The following is a 23,048-nucleotide window of genomic DNA, read 5'->3' on the forward strand; positions in this document are numbered from 1 at the left end:
AGCATAGAAAACTACAGAGCAGCAATTCTTGGGTGCCTGAAGCCAGGATCAATTTGTTTCCAAGTAAATCCCTTTTTAATTACTTTCCATCCAAATGCATAGGCTACCCAGCAGCACTCCTTCCTGGCTGCTGCAGACAGGACTCCACAGGTCCAGGTGCAGAGCCCTGGGCATCGGGAGGACTCTAGTCCTCAGGGTGCCTTCCATGTGAGCTGAGGTCTCTGTCCCTTCAGAGGGGAGGACATTGGGTGTTGATTAAATTTGCTCCTGCAAATATTGAGTACTTATCTGTACCAGGCATGATGTGGAACACTGAGGATTTATCAGTGGCTACAATAGACAAAATCCCTCCTCTAAACGTTGCAGTTGCTAAACAAAGAAAATAAGAGGCCTTATAACCAGAGGATGTCAAGAGTTTTCAAAAGGCAGCAAGGATGCCAGAGTGGCCACAGGTAAGTAGACCTGCTTATGGAGAGTAGATGATGAGGTCAAAGAGAGCAGGCATTCAGGGCTGCGCTAAGGTCTTTGGTTTTTACTTGTCTGAGGCAAAAATCATTGGAGATTTCCAAGCAGGGGCCTAACATAATCTGATTTGCATTCTAATTATTACTCCATGTTACTCCAAGCATTGAGTTGGGAATAGACTTTAAGGAGCAGAGCATTAGGGTAAAATCAGGGGTGTGGTTAATAGCTTGGTGCAATAATGCGGGAAAAAGGCGATAGTGGTGTGGAGCAGGTTTGAGGGGGTGATAGCAGAAGAGTTGTAAGAAAGTAGAGCTAATATGAGAGGGTTTTGAGGGGCTGGGGGATTCAAGAATGACTTCTAGGATTTTGGCTCAAGCCATTGGGAGGACAGAATGGCTGTTAATGGAGAGGGAAAGATTATAGGAACGGTAGGTTTGATAGTGGGAGGGGTAGACTGGGAGTTTGATTGGGGGGGCTTGCTACGCTGGAGATAGCCATTAGACATTCATGGAGAGGTTTGGGCTGGAGACACATGTCAGAATGACAGAGGGTGAGAATGTAACCTCTACCCTATGCCCCCTCTTTTCAGAAGAGAAATTATGGTTTTCCTGTTCTCAGGTTCTTTATATGCCACACTCCCCTACCCCCACCGCAGGCTGTCCCCACACTTAAGGGTCAGCTTTTCCATTATTGATGAATAAGCAAGTTTTATGTTTCAGTATCATCTCCATCCATCCTAAGTTTTGGGTGTTCTCCATTGCACCCAGGACGAACATCTAATCAAGATCTTTCCAGGTGTGTACCACAGATGGATCCCTGAAGAGATCTTGGATTTGCATCAGCAGTAATTACAGGAAAATTTTTCCTTCACGGCCCAAGAAGCAGAGAAGGAGAGATAATAGAGACATATGGCAACATTTAATTGTAGATGTCTACTGATAAAGGCATCGACTTTACAGCATGGGAAATGATACCCACTTTACAGTGAACTTTTGAGAGATGAATGGGACAATGTGTGAGAGAGCATGTCTTTGTAAACAGATGTGAAGGATAATTCATATCTTTTTAAAACAATTTAATGTGTATTTTTGAAAGAGAGAGAGTGCATGCAAGTGGGGGAGGGCGAGAGAGAGAGATGTAGACACAGAATCTGAAGCAGGCTCCAGGCTCCGAGCTGTCATCCCACAGCCCATTGCAGGGCTCAAACTCACAAATCATGTCATCATGACCTGAGCCAAAGTCAGACACTTAACCAACTGAGCCACCCAGGCACCCCAGGATACTTCATAGCTTAAGATTCAACTCCTTTCACTGATATTCTGAAAAATAAAAGGACTGGATCAAGATCTTAAGGCTATTATTTTGTTGCAGTGAAATTCCAGAGTCAACATCTCCCAACTTTCAGTTCAGGGCTCCTTCTCCAATTCCAAATGGAAAATTTCAGCATGCACAACAATACTAGTGTTTTTCGTTAGGACAAGCATGAGTACATGTTGCCCCATGTCAGGCTACAAATGAATAACTGTTAATCAGAAAAAGGAATTCACATCACATTTTGAATAAAGTTAAATCAGTTTGCCAGACAGACAGCTGGCACATTAAAACAAGCGTATGAGTAAAAAATGTCAGATGAATGTTTTCGACTGTCACAAGGAAGTTTGAAGACGTTTGGAAAGATGCTGCTCAAGTAACCAAGTGTCTTCATTTTTACACTGTAACAGGTGTCAAAACGTTGATTGGTTCAAATATCTGATGAACTGTAACAATGGTGCCGAAAGCAATAAAAGTAAGTAAAGATACAGACCCATTACACAGGAAAATGTTAATGGTGTAGAAAGTTTACCAGGATGGGGTATGGTATCCTGGGAGTTCAAATACTTGGTTCTAGAGCTTGCTTCTCCTCTGAACAGCTGAGTGATTTGAGTCTTCTCTAGGACCACCTGCAAAAGAATGAGTTGCCCAAGTGAGTATTTGAAGCCTGAACATTCTGTAATACTCTAAGGACAGTAACTATAAAGACTGTGCCCTTCTTTTGAATAATGGTGAGAAAATGGTGAAGATAGAGCATCGCGATGGTTCATTTCATGTGTTAACAGATTGCACATAGGGTGCCCAGATATTTGGTCAAACATTATTATGGGTGTTTCTGTGAGGGTGTTTTGGATGAGTTTAATATTTATGTTGATTAGACCAAGTAAAGCAGATTGTCCTCCATCATGTGGGTGGGACTCATCCAATCAGTTGAAGGCCTGAGTAGAATAAAAGATGGACCATTCCCCTAGGAAGGGAGAATCCATCAGTCTGCTGGCCTTTGGACTCAGACCAGGACATCAGCTCTCCATAATTGCATGAGTCAATTCCTTATTATAAGGGTCTTTTACAGACTCGAGAAAATGCACAGAGATGAAGCAAGAGGAGTTTTGGTTTATTATTCTGAATGATCTGAAAACAAAAACTAAATTACAATAATAGAAAAATTACAATGTCTTAGAAATTCCAGAAACATAATGTGTAAGGATTGGTAAGTGATTTAATGTCGATTTATTTCTTGGACACAATGCATTGTTTATATAGATTCTACTTCTACCATCAAGTAGCCCAGAATTATTCTGTAAAAACTGAAGCAACCAAGAGATTGTATGCAAAGGGAAAAGACTGTGCTGTAGCCCACTGATTTGCTTTTGTCTCCTGACAATTCTCCAAATGAGTGAATGTTTGGCAAAAAGAAAAAAAAAACCTAAATTGATTTTTATCTCAGCTTAATCAACCACATTTTAGTCAGAGCTTCCTCCAAATGACTTTTGACTATTTTCCAAACCCGAAGCCACCCTCCATGAATAAAGATTATCACTGCAGAAGCTATTGAAAAGTTTGTGCTATAGAGTCTAAAAGTCATTTTAAAAGCAGAGTCCTCAAAATCTTTTGAGCAATAGCAGTGGGATTCAATTGAGACACTAACTCCCTTAAGGTGGATATTGAAGAAATAGCACTTATTTGGGTACATATGCTATGAATATGCATATATTCTTATATATACAAATATATATTTGTACAGAGAGCCTCTCTCTACATAGCCTTAAGTCACGTATGCTTTCATCGTCATGGTTGTTCTGTACTGAAATCATACCCAAGGTCCTAGAGCAATGGATAGAAATAATGGAGACATGATGTTTGTACCACATTCATCCTAGTGGGTATGAAACACGAAAGTCCAGGGAGGCAGTGTGTGAAATTCAGTCCCAGTGTCCCAGTGCCCTGGGTTGGGACATTAATATAGCAATGAAGCTGTAAATGTCTTTGAAAGCAATGGAGACATTTTTTCAGGAGACACCCAAGTCCTATGATCTTCTCCTTCCACTAGCGGCCGTGAAACTTCTGGTCTGCCTCCCATAGACAGAGTGAGAAAGCCTTGTTGCAGAAAACTGGGTCAGCCATAGGAACAGAAATATATGAGGGTCTGGAAATGCAGTTAGCAACCAGAGTGCTTGAAAGTCTAAACTTGCAGAAGTTGCATAAAACCTCCAAGGACTCTCTGTCATTAAGTAGCATATTGACAATGACACCTGAGTGACCAGGTGGTGGTGGACTAGGAGGGATTAATGGGAACCATGGACTGGAGTGACTTAAGAAAAGGGTTCTGGAACGAGGCAACAAAAGGGAGAATGCTTGGGTAGGATCATTTCCCTGGATACTGTTGGCTGGGGGTTTCATCCCCCTGGATAACATACGACTCAGGGTTATAGCTTATAATTTTTAATTTGTTAGACAAATATAAATAGACATTGATGTGTATTGATATACTTAAATGAACTGTTAGGTAATCCTCAATCTTTTGCAGTCTAATCCTTCTAAAAGTCTGGAATAACAAGAACCCCTTTGGCTACTACGAAATATTTCAGTGCTTGGTGGGCCCTGGGTGGCAACAGCAGGAGGGTGGAGGTGCTGAAGGGACAGCGCCCCCTGGCCAAGAACCCAAGCACATGAGAAGGACTGCGCGCTGCTCTATTATGAGCTCTCAGTCTCGCTCTGTGGGGCCCAGACACAAGGACTCAATGGCCTTGCTTGAAACTCTGTTTTCTCTATTCCATTCTTAGAAGTCAGAGCCAAGAATTACCAGAGTTCTGTGGCTTTGAATAGACGTTGATACTCCTACTCGTGAAGCACCTTCACAACAATTCTCTGGGACTGTTTTTACTGGACGTCTTCTCAAGGTTGTCTTCCTTCTCAGAACCCGATCCTCCCCACCTATCTCTGCACTCCAAGCATATGGTGTGCAGAGTTTCCTCTCCACCTGCCCCTTGGCAGGAGGCATGTTTACTATCCAGTGCTGTGCAGCCCCCAGCAATGTAACCAGAGTTCCACAGCCAAAAATAAGACCTGGAGCTCTATGGCTAAAGAGTCACCCAAAGGCCATGCCTTTGTCAGAAGAAAGCTGCTCTGAGAGACCACCTTGTTGAGCTGCATGAGCCCAAATGACACGCAGGCCCACCAATGAGCCTCTGTTCTGACTGGTGCCAATTTGTGTGGTTTGCATTAGCTGATTTCTCACCTTCAGCCTTTCCATCCAAACCATGGACATAGAGACACAGTTAATGTAACATAAAAATCAGTTCATATTTGTGAAGACATTTAATGAGATTAAAGATTGGGTTTGAGGTCTGTGGATTCTACCTCTGGCCCTGCTGTTAAGGTGTGGTTGACCCCAGCCAAGCTTTTGACCCTCAGGAAGTGAGTCTTTGTAGGGATAATAGGTTGTTCTGTTTACCAATAAATCTTAATTGTTCAGAAGCGAATTATTTTGCCTCTGCAATGTCTTGGTTATTCTTCCTCTTGGCTGCCTATCTCTGGCAGTCTTTCCCCTGATGATGAGTAGAGTAGGTCACAAATTTTCCACTCTGCCCTCTGTTGTGCAGAGGGAATTGTGTTTGGTGATTATCTCCCCTCCTTTCCAACTCACTGGGTAGTGGGGAAGCTTAAACCTGCCTCTAATAATCTGTCTTTTCTGGTTTAAACAGGCTCCATTTGTGTTAAAATGATTGCTTTCAGAATGTTATACTTTCTTCTATAAGGGAGTATCTTAGACAGTGTTAACAGTTAGTTGACAATGTCCATGATCGATGCAGGGTTCTCTGGATCCCTTCTGGTCTCTGTTGCAGAATAGTGAGCTGGGCTGGGACCACCATTTTTGAGGGGCAGCTGGCCCCACTGGGCCAGTTAAAATACCTCCACTGTCACTACCACGGACCTTGCCTTACCTCTTCTCATTGAGAGTCCCATCCACAGTGGGCTCCTTGTGCAGACTGTAAGACTCTACCAACCCAGTGGTCTTCTCAGTACTGGGGCTTGTGGCCAGCACTGGTCAGGAAGGGGCTGATGCTTGCATTCTCTTTTTCTCTCTCAGGCTCCTTTATCTGGAAGTAGTTTGCAACTCTGGATGTACCACAAATAACTTTTACCTGCATTCTCATTGGCTGCCAGAAGTACCAAAGGCATGTCATCTATATTAGAAACTCATAATCTTTCTTATTCCCAGGGAAACCTCCACAAGGCCAGATGTTCTTGGTGTCCCCAATACATAGCAGAAAGTTTCTATAGCACCTTGATCCCATCCTTGGAGAATGTAGCCTGACATCTGGGGAGATATGGAAACTTTAGTCTTCAAATTCTTTGCTCTGCTCTTATCTCTCTCTAGCCTCCCATGATGGAGATGGGAGCCTTGCTGCTTCTCTCCATTTAGACAAGACTTCCCTGACAGTGGGCTCTCCCCCTCTTTTCTACCATGACATGAGCCCCTGCCACTCCCCTAGAGCTTTAGCAGAATGACTGTCAGGATGTAGTCATTTCCAGAAGGGATGAATGGAATGCAAAATCCACTGGATAAAATCACCAAAGAGTAATCTTTGCTATATCCGATCTTCCATCAGACAGACACGGGAAGAATAAAACAGCTAAAATCAAAACCATTCTTTTGGTTACTTACCGCAGTCCTGTTGAATGCTTTGATGGGCCATTAATTAAAATTGTTGGTTTAAATAACATTGTAAATAGTGTGAGAATTCCACTGTGGATGTACACTGACAGCACAGAGCCTGCTTAGGATTCTCTCTCTCCATCTCTCTCTGCCTCTCCCCTATTCACAGGTGTGCTTACTCTCTTGCTCTTTCTTTCTCAAAATAAATAAATAAATAAAAACTTAAAAAAAAAGAAGCTCCATTTCGGTCCTCTTCTCTAACTTTGACACCCAGAAACTTTTCTGCCTGGGGCATGACTTGGCTTTCATCTACCTAAAGCTTCGTCCAAGCAGTAGAGCATCTTCCCCATGCCGTGTTAGCTGGACCTGCCTGCCTGGCCTCCTGGCAATTGCCAGAGTGGGAAAAATTGTAGAGTCAGGAGCCAATCAGCCCCTGCAGTGACAAGCTGTCCCCAGTGAAAATTCCTTCAAACGTTCTTGCCAGGCTTCTAACTACCCAGAGACTTGGAATAAGCAGATCATGGAGGCAGCCCAAATGTCCATCAACTGATGAATGCATAAAGAAGATGGTGTGTGTGTGTGTGTGTGTGTGTTATATTTTACATATATATAATATATATGTATATAATGAGCTATATCTCATTATAATACAATATGTTATCCAGCCATAAGAAATAATGAAAATGAAATCTGGCATTTGCAACAACATGGATGGAACTATAGAGTATAATGTTAAGTGGAAGAAGTCAGAGAGAGAGACAGACACCATACAATTTCACTCATATGTGGAGTTTAAGGAACAAACAAAGAGATAAACCAAAAAACAGACTCTTAACTATAGAGAAGAAACTGATGGTCACCAGAGGAGAGGTGGGTGGGGGGTGGGTGGAACAGGTGAAGGGGACTAAGAGGATACTTACCACGATGAGCACCGGGTGACATACGGAAGTGCTGAATCACTATACTGTGCACATGAAGCTAATCAAACACTGCATGTTAACTGTACTCAAGTTAAAATTTTAAAAAGCAAGTAGGAAGCAAATGCAAAATTCAAATACCATCACATAGGCTCACAGGAAGAAACTTGGGATTGCTCCTGAATTCCTCAAGGGCAATGTTCTGTTTTGTTTCAGAAGGCACTGAGGCATTTTGGAAGTTACTGGAATTACTACCACCTGAGATATATAGCAATTTGTCACCAACACCTTCAAGTCTACCATGGGTCAAGCTTGTTACTGTCACGATGGGGAGTGTGGCACGAACGTGCCAATGGAAGATGGGATGTAATGTACTTGCTACCACAGGAGATTGTCGTGTGTCCTACAATGGTCACAATGGAGGCTTTGAAGGTGCAACCCATCTTGTCTCACTAGTAGCATCTTTTATCAGTGCTCTATCGAAACCAATCACATGTCCATTTCCCCTCTAGATGATCTGTGTAGGGACTGTGCTTTATTCATGTCTGAAGAATGACCACAATCAGGGCTCAATAAACTCCTACTAATCTGCTTGAGTTAAAGTCACTCTGTTTTGCTGTGAGACTTGGATTCTTCGCTTGAGGGTCATAAGTCATGTTCAGAGGGTCTCTGGATTTCTTGAAATGATACTCAAAAATTTAAGTATGTGCATGTGTGCACTCATACAGCTCTCTGGTTGCCACGGGCGGGCAGGAGGGTGAGATATTTCAGTTTTGGGGAACAGAATCTCGAAGGGGTTAAAGGACCAGTGTCACAGAGAAAAACTGTTCTGTGTTGAATGTGTTTATCAGCCGTTCCTCCCCTGAAGTCTTGTCCTCCCTGGAAGTCCTGAGGAACATGAGGGCCTGCACAGAAAGAAATTGGAAAGACTCCAAACAGGAGCCTCAGCACCACTGAAGAGAATGAAATGGTCTGAGTGATCATGATGGAGTGGATGGAACTCTCAGGACCTAATGGATGACAAAACAAACATAAATCACCAACAAGGCCAAGAGCAGGAGGCACCGGGGTCTGATGCCTCTATTTTTGGACTGAGGGGCTCTGGACAAGTATGAGCTCCTCCATTCCCTGTTCTTTCTGCGTAGGGATTTATTTCTCTTGACTGTGTATAACAACACTTCTTCAATGAGTCACGGGAGAATTATTACCCAAAAAAGTGGAGGAGAGTTGAAGAGAGTTCAAAATAAGAGTGATTTATCTGCTTAAATTGATAAAAATGGATTGAGGTTTTGAGTTTTCCATCATTAGAAAAGGCTTCTTGGGATGACATGAGATCCCAGACCCAGGGGGGTTGAAGCAGAGACTTGATCTCTCCCTTTCAGAGATGCCACAGAAGAGGTTTCTCACTAGAAAGAGGAAAGGACTAAGATCTTTCTAGAAAACCGACATTTGTTTAGTCGTTAGGAAACTTACCTTGATTACCTGCCTGTATAGAGGCAAAGTCATATAGTATATAACACTTAAAGAACTTATATTTGTTTGTGGTCTTTGTTTTTGAAATCTGTTTTCTGTACCTACTAATCCCAGTTTTGTTAAGACTGGAATTGATTTAATTCCCAGAGCCCATGCACAGATAGGAGTTTACTGTTCTGATACATGTATGCTAGGTGGCAGGCAGGAATCAGCCTAGAATTTAAAATCTGAATGGATATTTCACAGCATGGACCAAGTGCATGTCCGGGTGATAAATGATCTTATTAGGAATGGAGGGAGGGGCGTATTCAGAATTTTAAAAGATTGATTAGAGCCATGGGCTTATTTGCACTTAATGTGCAACTAGGGAAGTAATTCTTCCTCTAAATTCTTACAGAATTGTCTTTGTGTCTAACTCAAGTACCCTGTGCTTTTTACTTTTTTTATTTTAGTCATTTGTGTATGTGTCTTGTCGTCTACTGCTTTGAAATTCCTTGAGGGCATAGCTTTCAGCTTTATATCATTCAGAGTGCCAGAAATATAGAAAAGATAAAAATGGGTTATGTTTCTTCCGAAACTTGTTTTCTTTTTTAGTTTTCTATGATTAAACAAAGATGCCAAATGCAGGAACTATATAGCTAAGGGGAAATCCAGAGCTGAGTGAAAGATGAGAGGAGAGTTATTGAACGTCTGTGCTAGCACATTGCATTAGTCAAGGTAAGCAAGTCAAACAATGCTGCAGTAACAAACAGACTTGGAAATGTCACTGGCTTAGTGGACACCAAGAGTATACTTTTACTTTTAACACAATTAAAGTTTTGCCTTTTGCTCATGAAATGCCCAAAAGGGATATTCCTGGTTGGGTGGCTCTCCGTGACAGCTGTCCTTCAAGTGGAGACTCAGGGACTCGGAATGCTTCTACCTAGTCACATTGTCACTCCCTAGCACTGCAGCCATGGGATAACATGTAAAGAATTTCTGAAGAAGTTGGGGCTCCTGGGTGGCTCAGTTGGTTAAGCATCCAACACTTGGTTTCAGCTCAGGTTGTGATCTTGTGGTTTGTGAGTTTGAGCCCTGCATCAGGCTCTGCACGGTCAGCAAGGACCCTGCTTAGGATTCTCTCTTTCTCCCTCTCTCTCTGCCCCTCTTCTGTTTACTTTCTCTTTCTCTCTCTCTCTCAAAATAAATATTTTTTAAAAAAAGAAGTTTTAGAGGGCAAATCTAGAAGTAGCACATATACCTTCTACCCACATTCTATTGGCAAAATGGAGTAGTTGGCTACAGGAAGGCTGAGATATGAAGTCTTTCTAGATGCCCAGGTTAGGGCATATAGAATAAATAAAGTAGGGTTGGCAGACACAAAGCACTGTTTGCCACAGGGGCTGGATATCCTTCTTTATCACTAGATGACCATATAGAATATGCTCACCCCTTCCCTTAAGAACACAACTCAAACTCCCATAGGCCCACTGGATCCACCTTGAAGTCCAGGATCTCCTCAAATTCAGATGTGACTGCTTAAATCAATCTCTGACTGAAAAGACAAGCTTTGGTTCTCTCCACACACTCAAGATACAATAGTGGAATAGAGACAGATGACAGCCATGCATATTTTCTGGGAAAGGGGAAGGATGAATAATAGACACAAGTCATTGGCCCATAGTGATGATGGAACCCTCTAGAGAAGGCATCTGGATGGCTGTGTTCCCTAGGGACAGGGAAAATTCTTAGACTAAATCCTGATTCTGCTTTTCAAGAGGGGGTCCCTCATATGTTGTTCTCCTTGACCTGTGGCTCAATCCATAGGTTAGTTCATCCTTTTCAAGCATCCTCTTGGCTACTGTTGAGATCAGCATTGAGGAAGGCGCTCTCCTTGAGGTCCGTACAGCTTTTCCAGCTTGCTTCCTGTTCTTGAGTCTGGGCCCAAGTGGTAGAAAATGTTTAAGGGCCCAGGGCAATTTTACTTGGGATTTGTGCCTTTTTTAAGTGTATGTTTGTCTTAAAACTTGATCTGTTGGCTTCCAGTTGGTACTATGTGCCATTAACTATGCCCAGAATTCTTTTTGAGACAGTTTTCATGTCTCCCATACTTTTTCACTTCCTCATCCACATCCTTTTCTCTCTCAGTTTAATGGCAACTACCCTGAAGCTAATATGGTCAGAAACACCACATATGTTAATCCGAGAAGATTCACTTGATCTTCTTTTTTCAGTCTTTAAAGTCCCATCTCTTACTCTTTGAGGTCTAGAAGCAATTGGCTTTCCCAATTCTGGGAGGTTCCAAACATTTAGAGTGTATTTGTTTTTGTTTTTTATCTTTTGCTCTTACAAGTCAACATTCTCTCTTGAGTTCCTCTCTTTCTTATAATGTGCCTTGCCATACACAGGTAATAGTAGCTAACACAGAAGAATACTTTGAAATACATAGCATTGTCTTCACTACAGCCCAAATGTCACACTCCTGGATAAGGATATTGGTCTTAGCTGATCTGATCTAATGTCTGCAAGATCAGAGTAAAGACATCCTTCCCTACTTACTACACAGTGTACAACATTAGAAATCCACTTCTCTTTCATCTTGTTTTTGGTTAATCCAACCACAACATTCACTTAGTTTTTGAACACTGGAAGAATTAGAAAAGGAGAGAAAGACATGGCCTCTAAATTAAAGAAGATTACCATATATTGTGATAAGGTAAAACAAATGCATCATATGTGGTTATCTGTTCATCCATCCACCTAACCTACCTTCCTTTCTTTTTCTCCCTCCCTCCCTTCCTTCCTTTCTTTCTTTCTATCACAACCCATATATCTTCTATAAAAAGCATGTCAGAAACATTTATCACTGTGACTAAAATTTCTGAACAATAGAAGCACACTTTTTTGAGAACAATGGAATAGGATATTTTAAACCAAGACCAACTTTAGAATTTGTATTGCTACACATACTATCTAGGTTGAAAAAGTAGGATTGTAGAAAGGCTGAAAGGATCCCAGAAGAGAGACTGGGAAAGAATTAGTTGTAGAAATCACTCCCCTGGTACCTTTATAATCTAGTCTCAGCATAGAAATGGGAACTGACCAGGAGCAAAGAATAAAGATCAATTTTGAAAATTGTGTGCAATATAGTCCTCACATATTGTCTTATTCCTTCATTTCTTTTTCATTTTCTCATCCATTTAAAAACATGTATTTCGAGCACAACCTACCTAGGCAATAAGGGGGATATGAGAATCCCAACGAGAGCCAAACCATCTGCCCCATAGAACTTTTGGCCTAGTTGGGGAGATAATTTTTTCATCAAAGAATCTTATCAATATGTAAGAAAGCTCTAATAAGGGTTATAAAGGCAATTATAGAGTATTATAGGGTTGTATAGAAAGACCTAATCCAGCTTGGGTAGGGTCGGTGAAGGCCTCATGAAGGAGCAAAGTCTGAGCGGCAGAGGAGAGCCAGATGAAGGAAGTGCCGAGGTAATGGTGGTTGGGAGGTGGATGGGCAGAGAGGCTATCTCGTGCAATATCCTGGAGGCAAGACAAGGCAAACAAATTCCAGGGGCTCTGAGAGGCTGGTGTGGATGGAAAATACATACCGAGTACAAGTCAAGAGGCAGCTCAGATGTGGCAAGGTTAAGGATTTGAGTCTCTTAAATAAATGAGATACCACTCAGGGAAAGGGTTTTTTTTGTTTTTTGTTTTTTTTAAAGGATGTTCTGGAGAGGACATGATCTTTAATTTTTTTTAAATGTTTTATTTATTTTTGATACAGAGAGAGACAGAGCATGAGAGGGGGAGGGGGAGAGAGAGAAGGAGACACAGAACCGGAAGCAGGCTCCAGGCTCTGAGCTAGCTGTCAGCACAGAGCCTGACGCGGGGCTTGAACCCACGAACGTGAGATCTGACCTGAGCCGAAGTCGGAGGATTAACCAACTGAGCCACCCAGGCGCCCCGGGTTTGTTTTTTTTTAAATATTTTTAATGATTTTATTTATTTTTGAGATACAGAGAGAGACTGTGCAAGCAGGGGAGGGTCAGAAAGAGAGGGAGATACACAAACCAAAGACAGGCTCCAGGCTCTGAGCCAGCTGTCAGCACAGAGCCCAACATGGGGCTTGAACCCATAAATCGTGAGATCATGACCTGAGCCGAAACCCAGTGCTTAACTGACTTAGCCACCCAGGCACCCCTGAGAAAGGGTTTAACAGAGGAGAACGACCTGAACAATCTAGACTTCGCAAGGCTTTCTCTGAGAAGGAGGTGGAAAGGAATGGAGGTGGCAAGGCCCATTTAGGATGTTACTTCAGTATTCTTGGAAGCAGTAGTGGAGGATTTGTCCACGAAGCTCTGTGTGACCTGACCCTGTCTACACTCTCCACTCTACAGCTTATCTGCATTCATGTAGTATCCTCCAGACAGGTGGCGGTCGCACACCTCCAAGCCTTTGTACCCATGGCTTCTTCCTTCAGTCACTGTTTCTTTTCCTTCCCCTCCTTTCTCTTTCACCCCCTTCTCCCCTTTCTCCCCTTCCTGTGTCCCCTCCTCCCCCTCCCCCTCTTCTCTTTGTCCTTCTCCTGGCTAATTTTTAAAACTAGTTTGCACATTAAGCTAATCTAAGGAGTCTTATCTGACATGTTCCTGATGCTGCATCTCCTGTTCCACTCTTCCCCCAGTAGTGGCTCAGAAGTCCTCCCTCTACAATTGCATAGCACCATTGGTATACATCAGTCATGGCCCATATCACACCATTTTGCAATTGTTCACCTCTTTGCCTGTTTATTATACCGTGGGTTCATTAAGAGCAGAGAATGTCTGTCTTATTTGTTTTACTAGCTTCCAGTAAATATTTGTAAAAAAGATCTCTTAATATCCTATTTCTTAGGATTCTTCACTTTTGTAAGCATACGGAATTTTCATGTCAAAGAATCATGTTTTTAATAAAGTAATATTAAAAAGCTAATGAGTCAAACTTCATCTTATGATATCTTAAAAAGCTACAGAAACATGCATGCAGAATATATTTCTTATTAAGAAGCAGCAGTTGATTAGCTTGGCCTGTGGCACAGTACTGATTTTGATGAACGTACTCACTGAAGTTTTATTATGGGAAGAAAATGAAAAATATGTAATCTCATTTAGGCAGTGAGTAGTGCTGCTCAAAAGAGAGCATATAAATATACTGACTGTTGCTGTTCTTAACTGTAGTTTCTGAATTGAAATCATTAGAAAATGAATAAAATAACAAGTAAGCAAAATGAAGCCAGTGCATGATCATTTCCATCCCTGATCCTTTTCCTTCCAATTAACCCAGGAACGAAGGGAAGCCAGCCGAAAAGAAATGGATATTAATGTATCAAAGGGCAGCTTGATAAATATGTTAGCTTTGATGAGTACATGACTGCTTTAAAAAAGAAAAATAAATAAACATCTCTAAAAATATGTATTGAGAAGACATCGACATTATTTAGGATGCAGCAGGTCTTGGCAGGTCAACATTTTCATTGTAACAGCTTGAAAAGCCAGGTAAATAACATTTGTAAAGGTATCAGAGAGCTATGGAAGGAACAATGACTAGGTGAATTTATAATCCAGAGAAGCAAAACTGTTCTAAGGTAAGCTGATGGTCGCCAACTGTTTTTTGCCCTAGGAGTATTTGCCAATTCTGGGTACAAGCTGAAAATTGAAAATAGCTTGGAAGAGGGCCTCTGCCAAAGATTAGTGAAATCAACAAAGCATTTTTAGTGATTGAACAGAGCTGGAGGACAAATTGGAAGCTTGAAGAACCCAAGTTTCCACATGAAATATTTGCTGAGTTCTGAGTTTGCATGGGAGGCTGGGGAGCTAAGTCAGAAGGTTCTAAAGGAAGAAAGAGCTTTAACACAGTCTCTTGGAGATTAAGCAACAAAGATCCACTCAGAGTAGGGTCTTGTTTAAAGAACACCAACAATTTCTCCCTTAAGGTATTTAGAAGTTTTAAAAACTGTGGGTGGGAATCTGTAGAGCTGGGTTGAATCTATAAAGGGAAGAGGTGGATCTCCTACAGCTTTTTAGAACTCAGGAGATTAATGCCTGCCAAGCTTTTAGTCAAAAGCCTGGGAAGACTTTGCCTAAGGAAAAGGCAAAGCAGTTGTGGAATCTCACTAACATTGCAACCGAATCCCAATTTGGTTTAATTTCTGATTGGATTATGTGATTGAGTCCTCATTCTCACTGCTTAATAGAAGAAGGAAGCCCTTCTTTTTTTTTTATTGATAGTTTATTGTCAAATTGGTTTCCATATAACACCCAATGCCCTTCCCCACAAATGCCTTCCTCCATTACCACCACCTCCCTTCCCCCTCCCCCTCCCTCTTCCACCCTTGGTTTATTTTCAATATTCAAGAGTCTCTCATGATTTGCTTCCCTTTCTCTCCCCAACTCTCTTTCCCCCTTCCTCTTCTTTGGTAGGAGATGTGGTCATCTGGAGGCTCTATAATGTTTCAAATAATGTCTGGAATATAGTAAAAATTACTAGACATGTGCATAAGCAAGAAAATATGGCAATCAAGAGAAAGAAACAGGTAATAGATGCATATTCATAGATGACTTCAATATTGGAGCTAATCAATAAGGACTTTAAAATAACTATGATTAATATGTTAAAGAGTCACCAGAGAAGATGTTTAAAAAATGTTTATATGCAGTACATACATACAAGTTTCTTATTGAAGGATCTGGAGAGAAGCCTAGAAATTAGTATCAGCTAAATGCATTCACATGGTTTTGAGGGAAACTTGTCTTCAAGGAGTATAGCTCACTGATCGTTTGCATCAGTCTTATCAAGGGTGCTCATTAAAATGAGTATTCCCAGGCTCGCTGGGAAGAAAACACCTCCCTATGAATAAAATATTAGAGTCTGCATTTTATTTTTCTCCTCATTTTATTGAGATAGAATTGACACAACACTGTATAAGGTGCCCTGCACAATAACTTGACACATGCATATATTGCAAAATGGTTACCATAACAGATTCAGATCTTCCATAACCTCATAGAAATATAAAAAAGTATCTCCTTGTAGTGACAACTTTTAGGATTCACTCTCTTGGCAATTTCAAATATTCCACACAACATTGTTAATGGTAGTCACCATGCTGCATATTATATCACCCATACTTATTTATCTTGTAACTGAAAGTTTGTACCTTTTGACCACCTTCACCCAATTCCCATAACCCCCTCTCATCCCGCTCCCCACCTCTGGCAACCGCAGGTCTGATCTCTTTCTCTAGGAGTTTGGTTATTTTAGATTTTACTTGTGAGATCATACAGATTTGTTTTTCTCTGATTTATTTCACTTATCATAATGCCCTCAAAGCTCGTCCATGTTGCTGTAAATGGCATGATTTCTTATTTTTTATGGCTGAATAATATTCCTCTGTGTGTGTGTGTGTGTGTGTGTGTGTGTGTGTGTGTGTGTGCCTGTGTGTGTTTGACATTTTATTTATTCATTCATCTGTTGATGGACACTTATGTGGTTTCAATGCCTTGGACATTGCAAATAATGCTACAGTGAACATGGGGGTGAACATATTTCTTTGACATGGTAATTTTATTTCCTTCACATACATACACAGAAGTAGAATTTCTGGATCATCTGGGAGTTCTATTTAAAAAAAAATTAAGGAACCTCCATACTCTTTTTGAAAGTGGCCACACCAATCTGTGTTCCCACCAACAATGCACAAAACACCTTTGCACCACCCCCTCCCAACATTTGTTATCTCTGGTCTATTTTATGATAGTCGTTCTGATACATCCGAGGGGATCTCTCCTTGTGGTTGTGGTTTACATTTCCCTGAGGAGTGTCTTTTCATCTGTTATCCATTTCAACATCTTCTTTGGAAAAGTGTCTCTCTCCTGGTTCTTTGTCCATTTTTAGCTTGATTGTTTTGTTGCTATTGAGTTGTATGCATTCTTTACATATTTTGGATATGAACCCCTTATCAGATATATGATTTGCAAATATCTCCTTCCATTCCATAGGTTGCCTTTTTGTTTTGTTGATTATTTATTTTGCTGTGCAGAGGCTTTTTGCTTTGATGTAATCCCAATTTTTTTTTATTTGTTGCTTGTGCTTTAAGTGTCATATCCAAAAACTCATTGCCAAGACCCATGACAAGAAGCTTTTCCTCTATGTTGTCTCCTAAGAGTTTTATGGTTTTTAAGTCTTACAGTTAAGTCTTTAATCCATTAGCACCCGAAGTGATTCTGAAAAATTTATATTTTACAGCCATCAGTATAGAGATTTTTTTTGGAAATCTTTCCACTATTGTTTTTTGTGATTCTGAGTGTTCTCAAATATCCCAAACAGAACTTGTATCAGGATTTCACTTTCATGCTTCAAGCAGCCAAAATTCCTTTATACACTGCGTTGTAGATGATGTATTGCAAACTGACTTAAGCCAGTAAGTTCATGCGCAGGTTTTGGGTGGATGGTGTTAACAAATGAATTTTTTATATCAGTAAATGGGAAAGTAGTAACCCATAACCTAGCCATCAGATTACGATGGAAACAATTTATATCACATTACACCATCCATGCGCACAGTTATAAAACCAACAACTTTTGTCAGCAATGAAAAAAGTTTATATAGCCTTTTCTCTGAGTTAGACAAAATTTTAGCATTATGTTTCTTTAGGTGCTCTGACCACACCTGACATTCCTTCCAGGCACAAGGAAAATGTTCCAGAGCAGGATTCCATTACTCTTCTAGTTAGTTGCCTCAGGCAACTATAAATCCTTATACACACTGGCTGGAGAAAGGAAGGCCGATTTTGGATGCCATCTCTAAGGATAAACATTTATTGGTTCACAGCCCTGGGAGTTCCCTGGGTGAAGTTGATCCCTATACACAGAGGGCTAAGGAGAGACTGAAGAAAGAGGCAGATTATTCCAGATTGGGCTTGCCTTGGGTGGCCGCAGGATGAGGAAATCTCTTCACCTGCCCATCAGAATCTTGAAAGTTCATATAGACGTCTTAATGGGGGTTGGGGGGGGGTTCAGTAATGATGGTCTCAATACCTGATGCTCTTGGAACTGTAGCCTGTGTGGGAACTCTGACAGGGGAATGGGGGAGGAGCCTCCAATTGCCTGGGTCCAGCTCACAGGTCCACTGGCTGTGGACATCTTCTCAATGTCCTCCTCCAACAAGGTTACAAATCCTGTGTAGCCTGTTGGGCAAAGGTGGAGAGGATCTCTGAAATAGTGTATCTGATCCATGCGTCTTGAATTTGCTATAATTCTCCTATGGGAGCCCATTCCTAACTTGTCATGCCATTGAACAAGCAAGTGATTTCACCATTGGTAACCCACTTCTGATATTTACTGCACCCCAAAGCAGAGCTTCAGGCATTAATTGACACACGGGTGATAGGAGGGCCGGTAATAGTTATTTCTGCATGTGGTCTTTATTGTATAATGCTGGCTAGCCACACCTGATTGGAAGAGTAGGTTGCTGGCACTAATGTCTACAGGAGACTATACATGCAGTATCACACTGCCTCTGCTGAAGTATTTAATATCAATTACGGACATCAGAACAGGACTTAAAGGGGCTGCTTGTGGAGGTAAAATATGTCCCATAGTACTTGGTGAGGTGGGGTTAGGGGGGATTGCAATGGCTGACAGAGTCACCATCCCAAACATCCCCAAGGTGTTACAGCCCTGACTACATCTGACAGATGTAGTTATAGAAGTTAAATGTTATAGAAGTGACAAATAATTGTCCCTGCTAATATTCATTGAGACTGAAGCCTGCACTAACTTCTTAACATACTTAACATGCTTATTTGATCTTTAAAAAAATTTTACATGTTTTTATTTTTGAGAAAGAGAGAGAGACAAAAAGCGAGTGAGGGAGGGGCAGAGAGAGAGACACAGAATCGGAAGCAGGCTCCAGGCTTCTGAGCTGTTGACACTGAGCCCATCATGGGGCTCCAACTCGTGAACCCTCAAGATCATGACCTGAGTCGAAGTCACATGCTTAACCCACTGAGCCACCCAGGTGCCCTTATTTAATCTACATAATAACTATTTGAGGATGATGTGAGATAATGAGGTGTAGAGAAGCGAAATAAATTTCCAAGGCTATCCAACTGATGGATGGAGAAGCCTGTATTTAAGCCCTTTTATCTGATTTCAAACCCCAGGCTATTTATTTAAAAGGTGGGGGCGGGGAGGGGAGGACAGTGTGGAACTTAGCAACTGTATATGTAAACATTATGTAGAGATTTTAGGCAACATGAACCAGCATATGAATCAGCAGTTCGATGTGGCTGTCAAAAAAATGGTTCACCTCGGAGCCCATTGCTAATAATAATAGCTCATGTCTCTGAGTACTGGCCCTGGCCACGTGCTAGGCCCTTGTTTAAGTACTTTGCAAGCATTTAACTCGTTTCCTATCTTCCCCACAAGCTTACAGATACAGGAATGGAAGCTCAAAAAAGGTAGAGACTTTGCTTAGAATTACAGCCACCAGAATGTGGTAATTGAATGGGGGCATGGCCTCTGTCCTCTTCTGACTGTGCCTAGACCTTCCCTTGGGTAGACTCAATGTGTCTGTAAAAGCAAGGTGGGCTATTCTGAGTTTGTGAAACTTCAATCATTATTCACAGAATTGGCTCTCAAACAGTGTGCAAACGGTGGCCCCCTGGGAAGTCAGTGAAGTGGAGGTTTCCCATGGCCACGCTGAGAAACGACACCAAGTGCAGCATTTGTAAACAATGATCTTGAGTGATTTTGACCTCAGGTAGTCCTCTGAGGATGCTCTAGAAACACCAGGTGAAGTGTTTTTCAGGCAGTCCAAGTCTTGCTGAAGATGAGATGCTTCAGGTATCAGGAAAAAAAAACTTGTCCCACAGTTTCGGAAGGGATTAAGAAGAGAGCTTACACACACATACTCATGCAGAGTGAGAGAGAGAGAGAGAGAGAGACACCATGTTCCTAAGGCTTTCACAAAAGAAAGGTTAAAGATTATGTATAATTATGGAAGATATTAATTTTTTATGTATACACGTATTTCTTGGTACTTTTTTTTACAATGGCTTTATTGTTTTAATGATCATAACAGCCATAAGAATAAAATATATAGTAAAAGTAATATTTTAGAGGAATATTGTGACACTGGAAAGCTGTATAATTTTTTAAAATTAATAGACTGTTTTTAGAGCAATTTTAGGCTCAGAACAAAATCAAAAGAAAGTATAGAAAGTTCCCAAATACCTTCAACCTCTACATATACACATAGCCTCCCCACCAGCCTCAACATCCTGTGGGATTGTGGTATGCTTGTCACATACAATCAATGAACCAACACTGACACGTCATTTCCCACCAAGGTCCATAATTTACATTAGGGTTCCCTCTACAAGCTGCAGCTTTTCAGAAACGTATAATGACACACATCCGCCATTATATCATTATGGCATACAGAATAGTCTCACTGACTTAAAAATTCCCTGGTCCTCACCCCTTCATTCCTCCCTGCCTCCCTCCCACTCCCACCCCCCACACCAGGAACCCTTAGTAACCACGGATCTTTTTAGTGTCTCCATAGCTTTGCCTCTTCCACAGGGTCATATGGTTGGGATCCCATAGAATATTGCCATCCAGATGAGTTTCTTTCGCTTGACAGTATACATTGAACATTCCTCCATGTCCTCTCATGACTTGATAGTTCATTTTTGTCACTGAGTAATACACCATTGTAGGGATGTGTCACGGTGTCTACACTATTGAGGGCCATGTTGGTTGTTTCCATGCTTCGGCAATGATTAATAAAGATGCGGTAAATACCTGTGTGCACGTTTTGTATGGACATAGATTTTCAGCCAAATTTAGAAATACACCAAGGTGTGTGATTGCTGGATCTTCTGGTGGGAGTGTGTTTGGTTTCGTAAGAAACTGCAAAACTGTCTTCCGAAATGGCTGTGCCATTTTGCATTTTGGCCATCAGTGAATGAGACTTTCTACTGCTCCACGTTCTCATCAGCTTTGGGGGTGTCAGAGTTTTGGACTGTGTCCATTGTAGTAGGTGTGCAGTGGTACCTCACTCATTTTTTTTTTTTTTTTTTTTTTTTTTTAGAGAGAGAGAGAGAGGGAGGGAGAATCCCAAGCAGGCTCCACGTGTGGCACAGAGCCCAACGCAGGGCTTGATCCCACAACCTTGGTATCATGCTGAGCTGAAATCAAGAGTCAGATGCTCACTGACTGAGCCACCCAGGGGCCCCTCCCTCATTGTTTTAAATTGTAAATCTGGGATGACATATGATATTGAGCATCATTTCATAAGCTTATTGGCCATCTGCATATCATCTCTGGCGACATGTCTGTTCAGATATTTTGCCAATTTTTAAATTGGGTTGTTCATCTTTTTTTTTTGGATTTTTAAAATGTTTTATTTTTATTTTTGAGAGAGAAAGAGAGAAAGGCAGAGACAGAGGGAGACACAGAATCAGAAGCTGGCTCCCAGCTCTGAGTTGTCAGCACAGAGCCCAATACAAAGGCTTGAATTCATGAGCTGTGAGATCATGACCTGAGCTGAAGTTGGATGCCCCACCTGGAGCCACCCAGGCACCCCTAGGTTGTTCATTTTCTTTTTGGTGAGCTTAAAGTGTTCTTACTTTGGATAAGTGCCCTGACTTTTGCACATATTTTCTACCATTCTGGGACTTGCCATCTCATTCTCTCGACAGTATCTTTTGGAGAGCAGTTTTTAATTTTCATGAGGTCTAAATTATTAACATTTTTTCATGGGTAATGCCTTTGATTTTCTATTTAAAAAGTCATCACCAAACCCAAGGCTGTCTGGATCTTCTCTGATGTTATCTTCTAAGAATTTTATGATTTTTCAATTTATATTGTGGCTTACGATCATTGTTTTTCACGTGGATGTTGAGTTGTCCCTGCATCCTTTGTTGGAAACAATGTCCTTTCTTAATGAAATTGACTTGGTCCTTTTGTCAAAGATCACTTGGCTGTATTTGTGTGTTTCTGAGCTCTGTATTTGGTTCTACTTATCGCTTTGTCTATTCTTTCACGGATCCCACTGGTATTGTGTACTGTAGCTTTATAGTACTAGTGTTGATGTTGGGTAGCATCAGCTTTCCAACTTTGTTCTTCTCCAATATTTTGTTGGCTCCTCTGGGTCTTTTGCCTCTCTATATAGTGTTTAGAATCAGTCTGCTATAGTCACAAAATAACTTGCTGAGAGATTGATTGTGATTACTTAGAAGCTGTACATCAAGTTGGAAAGAACTGACATCATAATATTGAGTATTCCTACTGATGAACATGGGTTATCTTCAAAAAAATTTTTTTTTAATGTTTATTTATTTTTGAGGCAGAGACAGAGTGTGAGCAAGGGAGGGGCAGAGAGAGAGGGAGACAGAGTCCAAAATAGGCTCCAGGCTCTGAGCGGTCAGCACAGAGCTGGATGCAGGGCTCAAACCCACCAACTGCAAGATCACGACCTGAGCTGAAGTCGGACCCTTAACTGACTGAGCCACCCAGGTGCCCTCACAGGTTGTCTTTTACTTAGGCCTTCTTTGATTTCTTTCATCAGAGCTTTGCAATCTTCCTCATGAAAAAGTATTTCATTTTTCCCAGGTAGGTGGTATCATGTTTCAAATATCAAATGCCATTTGTTCCTGGATGCTATATAGGAAGTTGATTGACTTTTGTACATTAATCTTGTATCACTCAACCTTAACCAATATTTGTTTTCAGTTTAATTTTTGGTCAATTGCTTGATGATTATGTCACCTGTGAACATTATTTCCTCCTTCCCAATAGAGACCCTTTTAAATTTCCTTTTCTTATCAGATTGCATTAGCTAGGATTTGCAGTAGATATTGAAAAGGAGACATCCTTGCCTTGCTCCTGATCTTAGCAAGGAAGCTTCTAATTTCTTTCCACGAAATACCATGTTAGCTGTCGGTTCCTATAGATGTCCTTATTAATTTAAGCAAGTTCTTCCTCTGTTCCTGGTTTGCTGGGACACAATATACTTTTAATATATAACATGGTACAGGATGTGGTGTGTACTATTTGATTCTGATTTTGTGAAAAAAGTATTTTACGTGGGGAAAAAAGTGGCAGGAAATACACTGATGTTTGGCTGGCTAATGAGAATTTTCTTTACACATTGCTGTCTTTTCTCAGTTGGCCCCGATGAACCTATACTGT

The 23,048-nt window shown here is 41.2% G+C and overlaps 1 long non-coding RNA gene across 1 annotated transcript; it reads left to right on the forward strand.

Moving 5' to 3' along the window:
- Positions 1 to 371: 371 nt before the first annotated feature.
- On the forward strand, positions 372 to 7,949 carry LOC115284985. The gene is made up of 3 exons (XR_003905391.1): positions 372 to 452; positions 2,187 to 2,251; positions 7,570 to 7,949. It is a non-coding gene; the product is annotated as an uncharacterized LOC115284985 (long non-coding RNA).
- The last annotated feature ends 15,099 nt before the right edge of the window (positions 7,950 to 23,048 follow it).

This window comes from Suricata suricatta, chromosome 2 (genome assembly GCF_006229205.1).
Source record: "Suricata suricatta isolate VVHF042 chromosome 2, meerkat_22Aug2017_6uvM2_HiC, whole genome shotgun sequence".
NCBI classification, from domain to species: domain Eukaryota; kingdom Metazoa; phylum Chordata; class Mammalia; order Carnivora; family Herpestidae; genus Suricata; species Suricata suricatta.